General features: G+C 50.6%; 1 protein-coding gene across 1 annotated transcript in view; it reads left to right on the forward strand.

The window, feature by feature from the left end:
• Positions 1-21,386, forward strand: part of KIRREL3 (kirre like nephrin family adhesion molecule 3) — a 548,370-nt gene that overhangs the window by 461,494 nt on the left and 65,490 nt on the right. The window lies entirely within an intron of this gene.

Genomic DNA, 21,386 nt, shown 5'->3' on the forward strand with positions numbered 1-21,386 from the left:
CTTCATTATTCAATTAGGAAGCATGTTCTGCACACATGACCCATGTCAGGTCCTGTGCTCGGTGACGGAGATCCGGAGAAGAAGGGGCCACATCTTTGAGTCCCTTCTTTCTGAATTGCCCTCCCCTGGGGCCAACACAGCCCCACCTAGCCCCCTCCCCTGTCAGACTCAGCATGGAGCGCAAGTATCCCATGATTTCAACATCCCTAGGGACCACCTGACCCTGCTCCTTCCCACCTTCCCTGCTCCCTGGGAATCCCGGTTCTCAGGTGAGGACTGCGCTGCCTACATCATCCCTAGGAAAGCTTATTTCAGGTTCTCATGCCAAATCACAATTTCGCCCCTTGGTCTTTCTTCATCTCGGCTTCCCAGGAGCCTAGCATCCCTGGGACATCCTCCTGAAGAGGTCCCCACTCTTTGACTTGGGCACACCTGCCTGGAGACCAGGGAACAGTGTCCGCTACCCCTTCAACTGCCTTGTCCTAATTTAGAGTCCAGCCCTGTCAACTGCCTCCTCTGGCCAGACATTCCCGAGGAGCCAGGCCTGCTGGGAACCACTCCGGCCCATAAGGAATAATAGCTCACATTTGCATAACGCTGCACAGCAACCTCTCAGCACCTCCACTTATGTTACCTCGCTGGTTCCGACACCGGCCTGCAGGACAGGGATTGTGGCCCCAGACGAAGGTCTGAGGCTCCAAGAAGCAAAGAGCAGGCGTGCATGGGGGATGGCCCACGGGCAACCAGAAGAGGAGCGTCCCTCCGCACCCCCACCTCCAGCAGCTATTGTGAAGTCTGACAACAGGGTCAGAAGCTGAGGTGCTGACTCCTCACCGCCGGGCAGATGAGGCACGCGGCTGCTCAGAGATGGAATATTTAAGAGGGTGTCAGGTTATCCTCAGATCTACATGGCCAGCACACGGGGTAGACTGTCCCAAGCACAGCAGCAGACAGGCCCTGGAGGACCGCTTACCCAGCTCCGAGCTTGGCTTCTCGAGATAAGGAGGAGGAACTGGGGCCAACCTCAGAAACCCCCTCAGCCTCTGAGTCTCCCCCTGCCTGCGATGGAAGGAATGAGAAACTAAACCTGCTTTGGAGGGTCAGTAAGCTGGGATCCCTTGAGCAGGAAGCCGGCCTGCTGTGTTAGAGGGAGAGGCTGCCACCTTCATTTCTCCTGAGATATGGCTAAAATGGGACCATGTCTGCGATCAGTGTGGGGATTGAGGGAGGCGAGAAGAGGATTTAGTGCCTAATATATTTTCTGATCGTTGAGGATTGCAAAAGGCCAGTATGGATTCGTTAAGCAGAGTTGTAGGATCTTCACTTCCAGAGGTTTTTTTAGCACTGTTCCCCACCCTTGTACTCCTTCTAGAGGGTCCCAGAGATGCCAAGATGAGAGGAAGCTGAGCAGTGCCCACTGCTGACTTCACGCAGGACCAAAAACAGACGGAGAAGTCTCTGGTCCTTAAGTTCTCATCCTGGGATCAGAGCTTCACCTGGTCACACCCAGCCCATCACAGCCTCCTTTACTCTCTGCTATCTCAGTTAGATAACAAAGTCCACGTTATCCCAAATGTTTTATAGATGAGGAAGTTGAGACTCAGAGAGGCAAGGGCTCCCAAGGGAGATCACACAGCTTAATTAACACCCAAACCAGTGCTCTCTGCCCAGTCTCCACGTTCCTAAACACCAGCAGGATCGCCTTTGTCTGGCTGGTTAAGAGCCAGCCTTCTGAAAGCAAGGCCTCGGGACCTGATGTGAACAGACTTACTTCTGTCTTGGGTCATTCATACCCCCATCTGCCTCTCCAGTGGCCTGACCTGGCACTGCGTTCTGGCACAGAGCTGGTTTCGGGGGGAGGTGTTTCACAAGTCTGGACATCAGAAGCGGGAAGGCAGCATTTCGAAGAGACCCCAGCAGGATGGCCTGGGTGGAATTCCTGAGGCCAGAAAGGGAGGCTGAGCTGGCATTTGTCCATCAGCCTTTCATACAGACTCCAGAAAAATCATTCCTCCTAAACAAACTGACCCCAGGCAGAAAAGAGCTTCCCCAGGCTCTGCTACAATCCTCCCTGACTCCTCAAGGCTACCCTAGGTCCCCACCCCTGAGTGGTGCTGTGGGTCCCCACCCCGAGCTGGCCCTGCAGGACTCTGGCTGAGTTTCTCCATGGTATACAGCCCCATCTACTGCCCTGGAGGGAGGCCCTGCATGCAGACGCTGACCCAGCCTTCTGGAGAGGGAGCCTGGCCTATTCACGGTGGCAGATAGACAGGGCTCCTCCTGTCCCAGGAGAGGAGAGAGGGCTGTTTCTACCCTGGCCAGCTGGCTTCCCAACCAGGATCCCATCTGCTTTGCCATGACATCTCAGCCTGGGAAAGTGTCCCAGCCGGATCCCCAAGGGGGGGCGCTGCCTTCCCTGTGTTCCAGGAATGAGAGAGCTTCCTAATTTAGTCTGTATTTGCCTGAGATAGATTTTTAATTAAATAAAGTAAGAGCCTGATTAGAACCTGCGGAAGATGTGAGAGCAGAATCAGATGGTATTCTGGTAAAATTGCAAAGCAAACACTTTGGCTGAAACAGAGGGAGACCCCAGGGGTCTTCCATCAAAGCACCAAGTGAGAAGGGCAAATATAAGAGATTATATAGCCAACAGATGTGCATTGTTAAAATATGCATCTGCCGGCAGCCTACTTGGAGAAGCCAGAGGGCCAGCTCAGAGTCTGCTGTGCTCCAGGGAGGACATGGGGACCCTGGCCCGGTAGCCAAGCCTAGAGTTACAGACACATTAATTAGCCTTGTGTTTCCAGCTCTCAGATGCAATCAGACAAGGAGCAACCGTGAGCTAAGCATTTGCTACCCCAGGGGGACAGAGGGAGGGAGCCAGGGGACAGAGAGGAAAAAGAGGAGGGGGCAGATCCTGTGACGCTGAGCGAGGCAAGGGCTGGGCGCCCTTCCACCCCAGAGAACATCTCTGGAATCGTGGTCAGGGACAGAGCCACAGGCTTGGAGGCCACAGTCATGGTCCCGCCATTTAACCGGCTGTGTGATCTTGTTACTCAGCCTCTCTGGGTCTCAGTCTCCTCACCTGTAAAATGAAGGTGGTGATGAAAAGATGACCCATTATTATGAGGAACTGTCCAGCTCCCAGAAAGCTATGACTTCCCCATAAGGAGCCCAACCTGCTCCACCAACCATTTTAGAAAATCCCCCACTGGAACCCAAACTCACGCGGTGCCTGAGGCACAGACAGTAACTGATGTGGGTGCTTTAGGCAACATCCCACTTTGAGGCTGCAGGCGGGATCTTTCACAGTGCTGCCCAGCCCTGGGATCCTGGACGTGGCTGTACACGTTAGCCCCAGAGTCCTTGCCCTGTATCCAGCTTCTGTGCATAGGCAGCCAGCTCTGCACGGACACAGCTCAGGATCCCCAGCACGTGTGCAGAGCTGTGGCGCAGGAGGAAGAGCCTGGGCTGACAACCAGAATACATGCATGCAGCTCACCCACTGTGTGACCTCCGGCAAGGTCTTCAGAGCTCCCTCTGGGCCTCTGGTTCCACTCTATAACAGTGCTTAGTACAGGGTAGATACTCAGTAACGGTGGGGATTTTTAATGAATGAATGAATGAATGGTGTTCTAGTTCTTCATTTATACAATGAGGATAATAAAGCTACCAATTTCCTAGAATTGTTGTGAGCATGAAACTAACACACACACACACACACACACACACACCCCCAAGTGCCATGCACTTTCAAGTTACACCCACACACACTGCTGCTTCTCCCACTTGCAGGAACCCCTGAGCTGAAAAATACCAAAACTATTCCGAGACCAGAGCTATAGGGGCGTTATTGCATTTGCTCCTTCTAACTTCCTAAAAGCCAGAAGGCAGGAATTTGGGGGACCCAGAGCAGGAGGACACAGGCACCAAGGAGTTGATCAACAAACATTTACTGAGCACATCTCATGTGCCGGGCACTGGAGATTCATTAGTAAATAAGAGAGAAAAGCACCCCTGCCCTGGTGGAGCTCCTGTTCTACCAGAGAGAGAGACAGTTGATACATAATAAACATTAAGCAGGTACATTGTGTAGCCGTGTAGGATATCAGATGGTAACAAGTGCTATGAAAATGAGAAAGCAGAGCAGGGTGAGAGGGGTTGGAAGTAGGTGGGGGTGGATGTCTGTTTAATTATTTAAAAGGGGATTTTCCCCATCTTCCTACCCCATTTCCCTCCTCTTCCTGGTCTGTTCTAATAACTCTGCTGTCTTGTGTTTCCCATTAGAAGCAAAGCTCCTTAAATGCGCGTGAATTATTTAATGACTGAGAGTAAGTCAATTAAAATGAAGAGGGCATCTTTAAAATGACATCAAACCTCAAATACTTTGGGGCAAACAAATAAGGTCCAAATGTGTCTTCACTTTGTGCATTTTTCAAAGCCACAAGCTCTGTCTGCAACTCTTCCAGCAGGGGAGCTGCAGAGCAAGGTCTCTAAGTCCACAGTGCTGGCGGCATCCCCCAATTCCCAACCCCCTAACCTCCGGAGAGAGACTGGAGCGTACCTCAGGTCCTACAGCATGGGGAAGCAGAGCTGAAACAGAGCCCAAGAGCGCTGGCTTCTAAAATCATTCTTCCAGAAACTGGTGGCGAGAAAGCCACCCAGTCACCCTTTTAGTAGGGGGCAGTCTGAGCAGATCTTCAGAGGCAAGGAAGCACCTCCTCAGAACGAAGCCCAAGCCCCCTCCGTGGCATGAGGCCCCTGAAGCCCGCCCTCAGCCTGCTCTCCAGCCCCTGCTCCAGGATAAAGACCAGCTGGCAGCACCCTCCACTCACCACACTCCTGTGCCTTCGCTCACGTGTGGTTCTGCCTGGAATGCCCTTCCCACCTTTCTTCCCTTGGCTAATTCTTGCTCACCTATCAGGATTCATCTCACATATCACCGCCTCCAGGAAGCCCTCCGTTAACCCCACATGGCCTGACCATCCCACTCTGCGCCCCTTAGCCTTCCGTCCCCACCTCAATCACAACGCGCAACATGTTATATTGAAAGTCACTGTTCACACGTCTGTCTCCCCCAGTGGATCTCTGGGAGGCAGCGTGCAGCCCTCACAACAGCACGGCCCGCAGGCCCACACCAGGTGCTCAGTCAGCGTCCGTCAGGTGACTGTAGTGACAAGGATGGGGCTGGCTAGGGGAATCACCTTGACCCTGACCACAGAAGACAGTACCTGGCAGATAGTACGTTCTCGATACATGGGAGTGTTGTGTTGTGCTGTGTTGTGTTTACAGAAGCAACACAGCTTCACAGTTAAGAGCCCAGACTCTGACAGCCAGCTTGCCTGTCCTTGAAACCTGTGATGTGACCTGGGACAGTTATTCAGCCACTCTGTGCCTCAGTTTCCTCATGTGTAAAGTAGGGGAATCGCCGTACCTGCCCTCTTAGTGTTATGGAGAAGACTTCATGAAATAATACAGGCAAGGCATGTCTCACAACAGTGCCTGGTACTCAGCAAGGCATGCAAGTGTTGGCTGTTTCTATACCTGTTGTGTTTCTTACTGTTATTCCTGCGATGCTAAGAGACACCAACAAGTGATCCTCTAGGCTCTGTGTCCTAGGAAAGCTTTTCCATCCAGCAAGCAGGCAGAAATCCATGAATCCTGGATTCGTGGATTGCGTGCCTGGGAAGACAAGCAGAATTGATTTCTTATCTCCTTATTAAGCATGTTTTGCCGGAGCCCTGGCCTGGTCTTAGGTGCCGTATTGCATTTGTGCTGTGTGCCTGTTTCCTGCCACATTCATTACCCTGCAATCACCCCCAAATGGGGGCAGCAAACAAGCCAGAGATGGGAGAGAGGAGCAAAAACAAAGCATCTTTATCTCCCGAAGTTCCAGACGGGAGATGGTGCCTGAGCCGCTGTGCGCCTCACCCCACACGCACCCACCCCTGCCACGGGTCCCCTGGGTCAGAAGCAGCTTCCGCCCCTGCCCCTCTCTTTGGCCACTGCTCGCCCCTCTTTAGCCTCCTGATTTAACTCTGCACCCACCTGCTCATGCAGGTTACGAGGTGGGCGTGGCTTGGGGGTCACTGAGTTACTTGAAGCTGACAAATGGTCCATCTCTTCCAAATTATATTATAAGCTCCCTGAGGATGGGGTCCTGGTCTCTGGGGTCCACACTTGGGTTCAATGCCATATGCCCCCCTGAGTGGCTGCCCATGGCAGTTGCTGATGGGGGGTCGGGGGAGATGGAGGGTCATCCTGGAGGTCCCTGTAGCCATTGGGTGGAGTTGCATTGACCTTGGAGCTGAATCACAATGGACCCTCCCTCCTGCTGTGAGTTAATACCGTCCCCATCCCCCCACCAATAGTCCCCCTGATCCCCTAATTGGCCATGCTGCGTGGAGAGGAATGGCCTCTCTGCCCACCTCCACCTCCCCATTCTTTATCTCAGCCTCAGCGGGATGTCAGGAGAGGCTGCTCCTCCCCAGCCAGGGCCCATCCATCCTGGTGAGAGTGAAAGGGAGACGGAGACGCACAGATGCCCAGCACCCCAAGGCTCCAGAGGGGTTAGGGATCTGTCAGGGATGGAGGCGAACTCAGAGCTTCCTCTCTCTGCCTGAATGTAGGTGGCAGGGGGTAGATGGGGTCCTTTCCGAGAAGGGGGAGACCTGATGCAAGGGACAAACATCCAGTATCGCCAAGGGCAGGTGGAACAGACTCAGCCAATGAGAGGAGAGCTAAGTGGTCCAATGAAGTAGCCTTGCCAAGGTGACCCAGATGCCTCACGCGGCTTTGGGAAGTACTCACCACTCAAAGCTGGAGGCAGCACCCACACGATCACCCAGGCCTGCCCCTCCCCTCCCCTCCTCTTCCCATTTCAGCATCTCTTGCTTTCAACACCAGCACAAGGAAAGGCAGGGAGGTTTGTAGGAGCCCACCCAGGGTCTGCTCTATGCAAGGCACTCAGCCTCCTGCTCCTGGCCCCTCACCACTCCATCTCTAGTTCTGCTGACCGCCCCCTGCCCCCCTGAGTAAGTGACTTAGGCTGTCCAGGGCAGCCCTGCAGTCCTGCATGTGCCTCTACCACGTCCAGGGTACCGGCACTTCTCCAGGTCCAGACAGGACAAGGGCCCTGGCCTGGAAGTCAGGAGACGAGCATTATTGCCCCAGTCCTGCCACGGAGCAGCCGTGAGACATGGGGTCATGATGCTTAACCTCTCAGGACCCACTTTCCTTCTCCTTGAGAAAACTGGGAGCTGGGAAGATGGCATGCAAATCCACTCCACAGTTTGACTGTGCTTCTCCCTAATTCCGTCATGGTTTAGGGGTCATTGTTCCCTGAGTCCTTCTTCCCTTGCTCCTGGGAGCAAGGATAATATGTCCTTCCGCTGCTGTAACCAAGCGTGACCCTGGGAGACGCTGAACAGGCTCCGCTGCTCAACAAAGGGGAGCGTGGGCTCAGACCGTGGAGCTTTGCAAAAGTCAGGACCTTGATCCTCCGGTGTCAGCCATTCAGCGTGGAACCAATAGCTCCATGGCTACGCATGAAATTCCAGCCACTTTCCCATACCTTTCAGATTGCAGCTGCCTTGAGGCAGCCCTCACCAGCTCTGCCATCACCGGACTGCGTCCTCTGGCCTCCAACATCACTCCCACCTGAAAAAGCATGAGCAAGAGCCCACCTCTCTCCAGGCGCCCTCCTGGGTCCTCAGTCAGGAAGCCCAGCTGGCCACTGGCCATTTACCAGGCTCGCTGTGTCAAGGACAAATGCACTGGTGTGCACACATACACACACACACACACACACACACACACACACAAGTTCAGAGCTTGGCAGATTCATCAGTGCCCCCGGGGTGGAAAGACAGGAGAACCTTCAGTCAAGACAATAGTAACTGTTGGGAAATAGACAAATCTCAGTGACTCCACAAAAGTATTGACCCTTCTGCTGATCAGGCCCAGAGAAGAATGGAGTAGGCAGAGTATGACACCCCTAGCACGAGGGCCACTTCTCCACTGATTCCCCCAATAAGCAATGAAGCAGAGGGAAGAGTCACAGCCGACTGAGAGGGAGGGAAAAGGCCAGCCAGTCCCCCGGGAGCAAAGGGTCTTCTCCTGGCTCCAACCTGTGGGGCAGCGTGGGTGTCACCCCCAGGACTCTGCCCGAGGCCAGCCCTGGGGAAAGCCTGAGAGGCTGCGGCTGGGCAGGGAGACCTTGAAAGGGTAAGAATAACTCACTACTTCTCCACTCCAACCTCAGCCAAGACGAGGGTTTCATGGCAAATTATGGATTTAAAAGTAGCAATGAATCTCCATTACAGCATGAAATGAGAAAGGAAAATGCTACTAAATGGGAGCCTTCCCCCAGCAGCCAATGGACAAGGGAGGGTGTAGTTTTAGGAGGGAGGTTAGAGACGAAGTCACACAACCCCAGGCAGACACATAGGAGGGCTCCCAAGAGCCCCTGCAGCCCGGGCCAGCAGAGGACCCCACAGTGACCAGGATGTGATGCCAGCCAGCAGGAGCTGGGAGCCCATCTCTCCCTGCGGGCAGTTCTCTGCAGAGGAAGGATGCGCAGAGCCACCTCGGGACTGGCAATGTCCAGAGCTTTGTTATTTCGCCACTGTTGGAATGACCCTGTGTTGTAGGTCCAGCTAGAGAGAAGCATTTTGAGAACGCTGACCAGCTGCCTGAGTCATCCACACCGGGGCCTTTTTCACCTTCTCACCGTCCCTGGCAGGCAGGCCTGAGGTCTCCTTTCCCAGATGAGGATGCTGACACACAAGAGGCCCGTTCACTTGCCCCAGGTCACACAACAGGAAAGTAAAAGAGCTAGAACCTGAACTTGGGGTCTTTCTGGCTCAAAAACCCTTGCCCTTTCTGCTACGTCGTGCCCTGCCCCTTTCTCAAAATTCTGCATAGACTTACTGCTGCCTGACTCCTCCCCTCAAGATCAAGGTCTCTTTCCAGCCCCAGGGAGCCCCAGGATCCCTGTCTGAGCCTTCTCGCTGCCCAGGCCCCCAGAGTTAGAGAGGGGGCCTCCACGAGGAACCAAGGCTCCAGAAAACCTGTCCCAGCAGCCCTGTTCCGCAGATACACCTTGGGAGCCAGGGCCCCTAGACCTGCAGCATCCATTTTCCATCCCATTAAGTCTCATCATCAGGGGACTGCCCGCTGTGTCTTTCCCCGTCGCTCTGGGCCTCTAGATTATTCTGTCCGTGTGGAGGAGGTTTTCCTGAGTGGACAGTTTGGAGGCACCCGGAAGCCCACACAGCTGCCCCCATCTCACAAGAATAAACAGCTGAGCCTCACAGCCCATGAGAGCTGGCTTCCAAAAGAGTGCCACATTTTCACAAGTCGATCAAGGTGTTTGTAAATGTTTGTAGAAAGGGAGAACTCTCCATATGTAAATATGTCAGGACCGGTGTTAGCAGCTGAGAAATCACCCAGTGCCAGGAACGCCGCCACTGCAGCCTCCCGGGGTGGAAGACAAGGAATGGGGAAGGGAGCAGGCTGGTGGCCCCACAGCCATCACCCTGGAAGAGCGGGCCCCAGCCCTGCTCTAGCCCCAAACACACCCTCCGCTTGCTTCCCCTCTACCTACACACAGAAAAAGACCCATTCAGTAGGGGTATTGGGAAAACTCATTTTGCAGACAGGTCAACTGAGGTCAAAAAAGAAATAAGCTGGAGATTGCACGATATCTGGGAACAGAAACGAGTCTCCTCGGACTCTGCAAGACAGAGGAAAGCGGGCTTTGAGCAAGGGTCACCTGGGACTGGCCTGTCCCTCCTCCAGCCCCAGCCTCAAATACCAACTTGACCTGGGCAACCGTTCTACTAAGGACCAAGAGAAACCCCCCACCCAAAACCAAACCTTGATTAGAGACTATTAGAGCTGGAAGTGTTACCGAAAGTGGGGTGCAGCTGCTCCCTGCTGGAAAGCTAATACTCTAGAGGCAAGGTTGGTGGAAAGGAACGTTTGCTTTATTCCAGAGGCTGGCAACCGGGGGAGAGGGCGAATTCATGCCCAAAAGTCAACTCCCCACTGTCAATCAGTGGGCAAGAGCTTTTAAAGAGGTAATTTCCAGGGTTTATAGATCGAGCGAGGGGGTTACATGTAGAAACAGCACAGTCAGCTCTGACAGTCATCTCGAAATTGGGCATGAGGTGGTCTGATAAACATCATCTTGATGGTCTTAAGCACAGTTAATCTTCAGTTCCAGGGTTAGTTTGTTCCCATTTCTTTGAGGCCAATTCTCAGAATTGTGGCAGCTTATGTCATGGCTACAGTCTGGTCGTCATGCAGTAACTTCTTCCACCCGATGTGGGTTTCAGTATCTATAAGACAGCTCACAGGATACGGGTCAGAATATTGTCTCTAGCCCTTGAGGAGGAACTAAAAGTCCTTGACTTTGCTTAATGACTAAACTAATATTATTTTGTCCTGTTTGGCTGTTTTCCTTTCTTCTGCTTTTTCTCACGTCTCTGATTAAACGTCTTCTTTGGCTAAATTTTTTCTGCAGACAAAGGGCAGACGGAGGACACAGCAGGGAAGAACCATAGGGTCCTGGTCTGTTTCAGAAGGAACCTGCCAATCAAGGCTTCTTCCTTCATTCTGTTTTTCAACATACATATATGCACCTTCCACACCCCTGACATGTCCTAGGCATGGGGAATATATTTCAATGATCAAAACAGGCTAAAAACGCCTGCTTCCATGGAACTTATATTCTAGCAAAGGGAGTTTGGCAACAAGCAATAAATATAAGAAGAAAATGTTATAGTTTATTAGATGGCAGTAAGCACTATCAAAAAATGTAGAGCAAAGTATAAGGGGTGGGGTGTCCTGGAGAAAAAAAGCAGGTTGGGGCAGTCAGGGTAGATTTCCCAGAGTAAGTGAACTTCTTCACCTTCCTCTTTATTTTTTAAGAGCTTTATTGAGGTATAATTTATATACCATTACATCCCCCCATTTTAAGTGCACAACTCAATGATTTTTAGTAAATCAAGTTATGCAACCATCACCATAATCCAGATTTAGGCCGTTTCCCAAAAAGATCCCTTGTCAATCTCTGCTCACACCTCGAGACCCAGGCAACCACTGATCAGCTTGCGTCTCCATGGATTTGCCTTTTTTGGATATTTCATATAAATAGACTCTTAAAATATGTAGCCTCTGTGTTCAGCTTCTGCAGTTAGCATCAAGTTTTTGAGACACCTGTGTGGTAGCATGTGTCTGTAGTTCATTTCTTTTTATTGTCGAGTAGTATCCCATATGGTTAGACACATTTTGTTTATCACTTCATCACTTGATAGACATTTGGATTGTTCCCGGTTTGGGGCTGCTGGGAACATTCACGTGTGTATGTGTATGTTCTCATTTTTCACGGGTGGATTCCTAGGAAGTGGACTAGCTAGGCCATGTAGAAAGTTTATGCTTCACTTTTTAAGAAAGTGACAAAGTAGCACCAGCTTTGAATTCCTGGGGAAAATCCCATTTGGTCATGGTGTATAATCTTTTTTCATGTTGCTTCACTCAGTTTGCTAATTTGGCATTGAGGGCTTTCAAAGTTTCGAAAGTGGCTGCATCATTTTACTCCGTTCCCACCAGCAGTGTGTGAGAGTTTCAGTTTCTCTACATCCTCACCAACACTGGGTGTTGTTTGGCTTTTCTGTTATGACCAATCTAGTGGGTTGAAATGGTATTCCACTCTGCTTTTAATTTGCATTCGCCTAGTGACTCAAGTGTTGAGCATCTTTGGATCTGATAATTATCCATTTTTTTATTTTCTTTGCTGTGTTTATTCAAATCTTTTGCCCATTTTTACACTGCATCATTTGTCTTATTGTGTTGTAAGAATCCTTTATACACTCTGGATACAAGTCCTTTATCAGATGTATAATTTGCAAATATTTTCTCTCCGTTTGTGGCTTGTCTCTTCATCTTTTTAATGGTACCTTTTGAAGCACAAAAGCTTTTAATTTTAATCAAGCCCAGTTCAGTAGGTTTTTTTTTTTTTTTCCTTTTATGGACTGTGCTTTTGATATTCTAAGAACTCTGTCTAACCCAAGGTCACAAAAATTTACTGCTATATTTTCTTTACAGGTTTTACAGTTTTAGCTCTTACATCTAGTCTATGATTCATTTTTAGTTAATTTCTGGGTAATTTGTGAGGTAAGGAACTAAAGTCATCATTTTTGCATATAGCTATCCAGTTGTCCCAGCATCGTTTGTTGAAAAAGACTACCCTTTCCCCACTGAATTGCCTTTGTCAAAAATTAACTAGCCAAAAATGTAAGAGTTTATTTCTCACCTCTCAGTTATGGTAAATTGATCTATATGTCTATTCTTATGCCAGTGCTACATTGTCTTAATTATTAATAGCTTTATATTAAATTTTGAAGTCAGGAGAGGTAGGTCTTCCAATTTTGTTCTTTTTCAAAATGTTATTAGCTACGAGGGTGAGTCAAAAATAATCCACACTCTGGCTGTAGAATTTACAGAAGTTTTAATATAACAGGAGTGTGGATAGTTTTTGACTAACCCTCATATTTTGAGTCCCTTGTATTTCCATATAAATTTTAGGATCAACTTGGCAATTTCTGAAACTTTTATAGAATTTGTGCTAAAGCTACAGACCAATTTGAGGAAAATTGTCATCTCAACAATATTGAGTCTTCCAATCCATGAGCATAGAATATGTCTCCATTTATTTGGTTCTCTAATTTTTCCCAGCAACATTTTATGGTTTTCAGTGTTCTTTTGATAAACTTATTCCTAAGTCTTTTATTCTTCTTGATACTATTCTGAATGGAATTTTCTTAATTTTATTTTCAAATTTTTCATTGACAATATATAGAAATGTAATTAATTTTTATATATAGATCTTGGATCCTGTAACCTTGCTGGACTCATTTTTTAGGTTTTAATAATTTTTGTGAATTCCTTAAATTTTCTGCATGCAGTATCATTTTGTCTAAGACTAAAGTTTTACTTTTTCTTTCCCAATCTGATGCCTTTTTCTTAGTTATTGGACTGGCTAGAACTTCCAGTACAAAGTTGAATAGAAGTGGTGAGAGCAGACATCCTGGCTTTGTTCCCAGTCTTAGGAGAAAGCATTCACCATAAAGTATAGTGTTAGCTATATTTTTTTCATAGATGCCCTATATGAGGTTGAGGAAGTTTCCACCTGTTCCAACTTTGTTAAGAGCTTTTACCATGAATGGTATTGGATTTCATGAAATGCTTTTACTGCATCAATTGAGATGATCATGTGGTTTTTGTTCTTTATTCTACTAATATGGATTATATTAATTGATTTTCAAGTGTTGAACCAACCTTGAATTCCTGGGGAAGATCCCATTTGGTCATGGTGTATAATCGTTTTTATGTTGCTACATTTATTTTGCTAATTTGGGGTTGAGGGCTTTTATCTATATACACAATGGACAATGGTCTGTAGTTATTTTGTGATGTCTTTGGCTTTAGTATCAGAGTAACACTGGTCTTGTAGAATGAGTTGGGAAGTGTTCCTTCCTCCTCTACTTTCTGGAAGATTCTATTTGTGAAAGACTGATAACATTTATTCTTTAAATATATGATAGAATTCACCAGTGAAGTTGTCTGGACCTGGGGTTTTCTCTGTGGGAAGATTTTTCATTCTTAATTCAATTTCTTTACCTGGCATAGTTCTATTCAGATTTTCTCTGTAGAAGCTGGCTTCTGAACAGACTTGAGAGGTGAAGAATTTAGCTGTGAATCTTGAAGAAAATCTCTACTTGAAGAGAAAAAGCAGAGTCACTGAAGGATTCTAAAGAGAGGAGTGACATGATCTGACTTGCATTTTAAAAGCCCCACCCTGGCTGCTGGATTGAGACCAGACTGTAAGCGAACCAGGGAAGGAGACCTGTGAGAGGCTCTTGCAGTGATAGAGATGAGAGGTGAGGGGACTCAGACCAGGATGGTAGCCATGGAGGCAGAGGCCAGCAGTCCAAGAGAACAGCAGGAGCCAAGGGCGATGCCAGGGATTTGGGAGTGAAGCCTTTTATCCCCACAGAATTGGACGCAAAATTCTGAATGAAGATGTGCCTTTCTGGGGAGAGGTTTCACATGTCCAAAGGAGTCAGTCAAGAATCTTCCCAAAATTTAAGAATGTCTGATCTAGACCAACCTTTTCATTTTTAGGAAACTATGGCTCAGAAGGGTTGGGTTACTTCCCCAAGACCACACAGCAAGCTAGCAGTAAAGCTAGGGCTATCTCAGCTGCCTTGCCCACTGCCTCAGGGGTTTGCCTAGTGGCATGTGTAATCAGGACCTCTCCCCACCAGTCCAATGAGACCCATTCACTCCTGCCTAGGAGCACCTACGGGAGAGAACAGATGTACAGAGATGGCCCCTCCTCTGCACCCAGCTTCTGGTGCCCACCTGCCTCCCAGACCAGGGTGCCCCTCCCAGTGCCCACGTCTGCCTTCACAGTCACCTGCCCTCCTTGCCCATAGCCATTGGTCCATCAGGGATCCACAGGCTCTGAAACACCCCCTTCCAGGAAGATCTGAGAGAAAGCCTTTCTGCCACTCACAGCTCCCTTTCCACACAGAATTGCAGAAATTCAGCAGCTTATCTGCCTAAGAGAATGAGAGCCCTGGGTTTTTATCTGTGCAGGAATCTTATCTGAACAGGTTCAGGTGGCAAGAGTGAGAGAGAAAAATAATTAAGGAGGAGGCAGGTGAAATGTTGACATTATTATTACTTAAGTGCTGCAACACTTTTAGTTCGTGTTTTTATACCTGTGACACCCAGTGAGGGGAAATCAGCTTGGCCCATTATCTGAGCCACACACCCGCTCACCCCACCTCCCCACCGCCTATAAATCTTATTAAACAGGTTCCATTGGCAAGACAGAAAAATAATTAAGGCGAAGGTAGGTGAAGTGTTGATGTTATTACTGCAACGCAACAGTCTGTTCCGTTTGTACACCAATGAAATGCAACAGAGGGAAATCAGTTTTAAAGATTACCTTTCCGAGATGCAAATCGGAGCGCAGAAACCTGGGCTTACAGAGGAGTGCGTCAAACCAGGAAACATTTCCAAGTCTGTGCCAGTCTCTTAGGGGCTTTTAAGCTCACAATTTACCTTTTGACTGCCTTCTATTTTCTTGCAAATCCTTTATTTCCCACTTATTTATTGACTAGAGACACAGCACCAAAAGAAAAAAAAAAAAAAAGGAGAGTGATTCTCCAGCCCCTGGTCTTAAAAATCCATAGCAGGAGATGGTGCTCTGGAGGGAGGATTTTAGCACTTGCCGCCGTGGACCAGTGCTTACCAGAATCACTTTCCCTCCCAGGTGTGCCCGCCCAGAGGAGGGGATTCTTCTGATGGCCGCTGGACAGAGGGGCTGCCCCATCTTATCTTGCCCAAGGGAGTGGGCTGGGGAGCTGGGAGCAGGATTTTGAGGACAGGCCCCTGGGCCTTGCACGCAGGAGGAGTCTGGAGCTGTGCCCAACAAGATGTGTCAAATGCCTCCTCTGTGCGAGGCGGCACGGGGTCTACCGAAGAATGAGACATCAGAGTGGCAGAGACCCTATGACTCAGAGCCCAGGTTCACGAGTGGCAGCTGGCAGCTGGCAGCCCAGATCCGGCACTCAGCCGTGTCTCATTGGCCCCCACAGTATCTTCAGAGTTTTTTTAATTCATCGCCGACATTTCAGATTCTGGAAGGTTATGTATTAAAAATTCAGATTTCTGGCTTCTCTTGCAAAGATCTGGCAACATTAGGCCCATACTCCTGCTTGGCGACATGTGCGATGGCTGCTCCCTTCGGGGCGGTGTGGCCACCCGCCCCCACGCACCTGGGCCACTCAATGCATTCCCGTTACCTGCGTTGAATCTGCCGCCCCTGATCCCACCAACCCCAGACCTGCCTTCAGGGAGCTCGCAGTGGGGACTGACGGGTAAACGAGAAACAGAAAGGGGAAAGGAGAGGAAGGAAGGCAGCAGGCCAGCAGCACCTAGTTGTGCCCGGGGCCAGGTCACCAAGGGCAGCTTGAACAGGTTTTAGGTGAGGTTTCAAGCCTGAAAAGACTTTGGACCATTTAATCCATCTGGCCTTAGATGAGTGGAAGCGTGTACCTTCCCTGCTAACAGCGGATGTATTTAAGAGCCCAGAGCTCGGAGCTGAACTCTCTCTGCCACTCCCTGCCTGGTATGGAAATGCCCCGTGTTAGGTGTGTCCCAGAAACAGGACCCAGGATGGGCGGGAGCGGGATCTGCTCCCCAGGCAGGGAACTACGCCAAGTGACTCCCGTTCCCCAACATGGCCAAGCAGAGGCTTTTCCCCGTTTAAGCTTGCTTTCCAGTTAATAGAGAGTTATCATCAACATCCTACCCATATCAGCACCGAAAAAATAAGAATGCATTAAAAATAGAACCCATTTCCAATGGAATGAATGTGAGTCACTGCAATAACTTGTGAGCAGCCTCATTTGACACAAAATGGGCTTTGGTTCCAGGCCCTTCGTGCTGCCCTGGGCAATGGGTCTCTGAGGACTCCCAGCAGAGCCTCGAGAGCTCGCTGTCCAACATGGCAGCCACCAGCCACAAGTGGCCATTTAATTTTAATTTCAAATTAATTAAAATTAAATAAAATTTAAAATACAGTTCTCAGTGGCACTAGGCCCACTTCAAACGCTCACTTGGGGCTTTGGGAAAGCTGATTTAAACAGGATTCAGGCATTCCTGGCCAAATGCCACCTAATCCTACTCCAACAACCCAACAGCATCCAACAGAAGACACAGGTTCAAAGACTTGGACCTGGAGGTGTAGAGGTCAGCTTCCTGCCAGCATTTGCATTGATGTCAATGCAACCAGTGAGTGGAAGCTTCTCATTAACTCACTGACTCCTTTACTCACCAAATCTCTATTAGATTCCTGCTATGTGTAAAAGTATCACATAGATACAAAGGGGAGGTGTAAAACCTCATCTGTGCCCTCAGAGAGTTTATCGCCGTGGGAAAGAGAAAACATATAAACCATTTACAATCATACAAGGCAGAATGAAAAGTGTTTGAATGTGTAAACAAAATACTGAGAAAGTGTTCGTTTCAACTGAGAAAATCTGGGAGGACTTCACGAGGGAAGTGAGTACTGAACTCTCCCTTGGTGGAATGAATAGAATTTTAGTAGACTAATTATTTGAATTGTTCAGTAAATTATTTAAAAATAATTATAAGAACCGGAGCAAAGGCACAAGGGATGACAGGACACCACACCCTGACTGAGGGGCCAGTGTAGGGATGGGTTGTAGTGGATGAGGATGAGTGCGGGAGATGGGGCTCAACGGAAAGGCTGTGAGCCATGCAAGGGGTTTGAACTTGGATGTGAGCAGTGAAGAGCCATCGAAGGTGCTTGAGGAAGCTTGTCACCTGACCTGATGGCCGCAAGGAGGAGAACAACGTGGTGTATGCGGCCTGGTTCTGAAGGCAGGAAAGCGCTGGCTGGTTAGATCCTGGGTAACAGAAGGTAGGACAAGCAAGACTTTGCCAGAGCCCTTGCTAGAGACAAAAAAGAAAGTGCCCAGAGAGCGGGTGCCAAAGTGGGGGTGAGCGTCCCCCCTTCATTGTCGTTAGCCAGGGAACTCCTATGAATGCCTTTCATCCCACCCAGGGCAACAGTGCTTCTAGCAGCCAGTATCCTGTGAGGCCTAAGCAATGTGCAGTTTCTTTAATGATCCAGAAGTTTCCATGCCTCGGGGTCCTGACCCACTTAACAATTGGCATTTGCTGCACGCCCACCGCGGGCAGCCCTGAGGAGTAAGAGACCTCAACCTCTGATGCGTGGGGGAACGTGCCGCCCACAGACGCCAGGGGACCCAGGTGCTCGTCTGGCTCTGTCCCCGTGGGCCCACCCAACTCCTGGCCCCTGAGCCTCAACTTCCTCTGAGTCTCTTCACGCGATGGACGATCAGAGGATGAAAACCGCAGATGTGTGGTCGCCCACTCCTCACAAGCCCCTCCCCTGTGTCTGTGGCTTTCTGGAGCCCTGGGGACGATTAGCACCTCCCTGGGAATATTTAACTGAAAACAATTTCTAGTCGGGATCTGCTGTAATTACTAATTAGATCTGATTATAATTATCTCTCGCTGCCATCCCTTACCTGGCACGCAGGATAGGACGGGGCCTCGAGACAATTAGCCGCGAGGCTTCCCTGATACACTGGCTGATTAGGAACACAATTGCGGGGTCGGGGGCAAGAGCCTGGCTTGCTGCTGTTTACCAAGGAATGTTGTGATTAAATTAGATTAAAATTAATGAGGGGGGAAACTCGGAGTGCAGAAATCCACAGTTTTTCCCTCAACCACCTCCTTTTTGTCTCCGCTGATGACATCATTTGGGGGGAAAAGCTGAACTCCCCACTGTGCTCCCCTACTTTCCCCCACTTTGGGTTTTCAGGGTTCAATGGCCACCCCAACTCTGCCCAGAGTGATGCAGTGGAGGTGATAAAAAGACGCTAGTGCGTGACTTTGGGAGAATCACCTGGACTCTCTGAGTCTCAGCTTCCTCATCTGTGAAATGGGGATGACACTCGTCTCTGAGCCAGACACCTGCCCCAGTTCCCTGCAGGGCTCTGGGATGGGAGGTGAGGTGGCTCTCTGCGCGCCGGTGATGTCATCTGGGCATCTATCTCTGGGATCCGCCCTAGGCTTGGCTCAGAGAAAGTGCCGGTTACTAAAGGAGGAACCATACTAAACTCCCATCCAGGACCCATGAGGGGCCTCTCCCTCCCCAAGAGCAACAGCTCCCCACCCCACTGCTGGAGAAGAAACGCCAGCTGAGATGGAGCTAAACACCTCTGGGCGCTGTCACCTGTGCACTCAGCTGCTTCCTTCACCTGCTGAATAAAATGACATCTTCTCAGAGTGGTTCACCGTGAAGAAAGGAAACCTGGCAGCCAGCTGTGCATTCTGGGACAAGTCAACCTGCTTCTCTGGGCTTGAGCACCTTCATCCATGAAGAGTCTTCTAGGCTCCCTGAGCAGAGGGAAGCTCTAATAGCCCTGGAAGAGTGCAGTGTGGCCCTTACGCAATCAATCTGGTGGCTGTGGGCTGGCGCCCTGGGGAGACCCGAATGATTTGTTTGAACCACCCAAATTACCAGGTGGGTTCACCCTCAACTGCTCTATGTGGTAAGAGACAGCAGAGATGCCAGGCCCACAGAAAACAGCCCATCTTGTTGTTTCGGTCAGAGGGGGACACTTGCGTGTGCACACGTGCACACACACACACACACGCATAAGCACACACACAGCCAAACAGGCCTTAAGCTCAGGTACCTGCAGAGGTCATCCCCGCCCCATGTAAAGTATGCTAATTTATGCAGCTGCTGCAGCTGAGTATTTGACCTGCTACCTGAAAGGATTCTCAGGGGAGCCCAGGACCACACTTCCTCTGCCATCACCCCAGCTCCAAGAGGGGGCCCTCTGCTCCCGCCCCCCGCCCCCGGCTTCCTCACCAGCAGGACCCTTCCACCCTCTCGGGCCCCCAAGGAGTTCTGGATGATGGTGGCAGTTGGGTGAGGGCGGCCCCCACTCTTGGAGGCCCAGACGAGTCTCCTGCACTTAGGATCTGTGTCTGTCCCCCCTTGGCTGAGCCCTGCTGCCCCAGCCTTGACGCCCAGGCCTGCCAGCCCCCCACACGTACCCTTTCTAAGGGCTTCTGTTCAGCATTCTGACCTGGAGGAGATAGGCGTCCAGGGCTAACCCTCGGTCCCTTGGTATCCACCCTGGATTTAAGCTCCTTTTCCTGGAACTCGCTACCCGCCCCGCCACTTCACCCAGTCTCCCCAGAGGCCTTCCTTCCTGCTGCCTCCATCACACCCAACCCTCACTCCACACTTGGCCATGCTGTGAGTGGCAGAGAAAGCATGGACTTATCATCAGACCTCCAAGCCCTAGTACCTGCCACCTGCCCTTGTCCATATCATCCGGCCTCTCTGACCCTCGGTTTCTCATCTGTAAAATGAGGATTAAGAATACCTGCCCTCCCAGCCTTCGGGGTTATCACAGAGAGAAAGGTGACTGTGTACAGGAAAGCAGGTGACAAGCAACACAGTGCCTTGTGATGTTCTCAGTGCAGATGCCTTTGCAAAGTCTGTGCTGGTTCTCTATTGCTGCATAAAAAGTCATCGCCAAACTCAGGGACTTAAAACAGCAGGAATCAGTTATTAAGGTCTCGTAGTTTCTGCAGGTCAAGAAGCTAAACCCAGCTCGGCTGGTTGTTCCTGACTCAAGGTGTATCATGGCCATCAGACCCCAGAGGGGTTGGATCATCTCATAGTCTCCTTTCCTTGAATGCCTGGTGCCTGGGCTGGGAAGACGTGAATGGCAGGGGTAGGGGTTGAGTGCCAGCTCCTCGGCCTCTCTCTCCATCTCTGTGTGGTCTCCCCATGTGGTCTTTTCAGCACAGTGGCTTCAGGGCGGCAAGCTTCTTACACGTCTGCTTAGGGCTCCAAAGCACAGGTCCCAACCCCAGAGGCAAATGAACCAGAAGTGCCCTGTTGCCCTGGGGAACCCAGAGAAGAGTGGGGCCTCGCCTACCTGGCCCTTGGTCAGCCGTCTGCATGGGGAGCCCCTGTCCCACCTCTCTCCCTGACGCACAGTCTGCCCGCGGGCTCCCTCCAGACGTGGCATCCTGTGGCCAGAATGCGTGGGCACCTGCTGACCACACACCAGCCCTGCCCTCTGCAAGCAGTTGCCCTGGGGCTGGGGGCGGGGAGAGCAGGGCAGCAAACACATTTTCTGCTTCCAGTGGGTTCTAGGGAGCCAGGATTTAAGACCAGAAAATAGGAGATCAGTTTCCCTGTATCCCAAATCCAAATGTGGCTTTGACGGGCTGACCAGGCTGGTGTCTGCCTCGTGCAGCTCCAGGTTCTCATAACAAACTCATAGAGTCTGAGCGCATTCGGGGCACGCAGTCATGGAGTGGCAGGGCTGGAAAGGCCCTGGGGACCAGGAGTGGGCAGCTTAGGACCCACCTCTCTCCAGCCTCAGCTCTCCCCGGCAGGGTCCCCCCTCACGCATCTTCTCCCAGGCATTTATCACAGGATTCTCTCTTCCTCTGCGTGGAAGGCACCTCTCCTCACCCTTCCCCAGCCCTACACGCCGCCCAGGCCCCTTCAGGCCTCAGCCTTCCCCAGCCTCTGCGTTAGTGTCCCTTCCAGTCCCCATGTGCCCTGCACTCCCTGTGACGGCCATCACCACACAGTCCTGTGCTGTGTGGGTCTCTCCCCACCCGGACTGCATGTCTCCTGTGGTCAGGGACCTGGTCTCCCTGCTCTCTGCACCCAGCACCAAGCCCAGCCCAGCAGATGGCAGCTGTCAATAGAG

This window comes from Hippopotamus amphibius, chromosome 9 (assembly GCF_030028045.1).
Source record: "Hippopotamus amphibius kiboko isolate mHipAmp2 chromosome 9, mHipAmp2.hap2, whole genome shotgun sequence".
Taxonomy (NCBI): Eukaryota; Metazoa; Chordata; class Mammalia; order Artiodactyla; family Hippopotamidae; genus Hippopotamus; species Hippopotamus amphibius.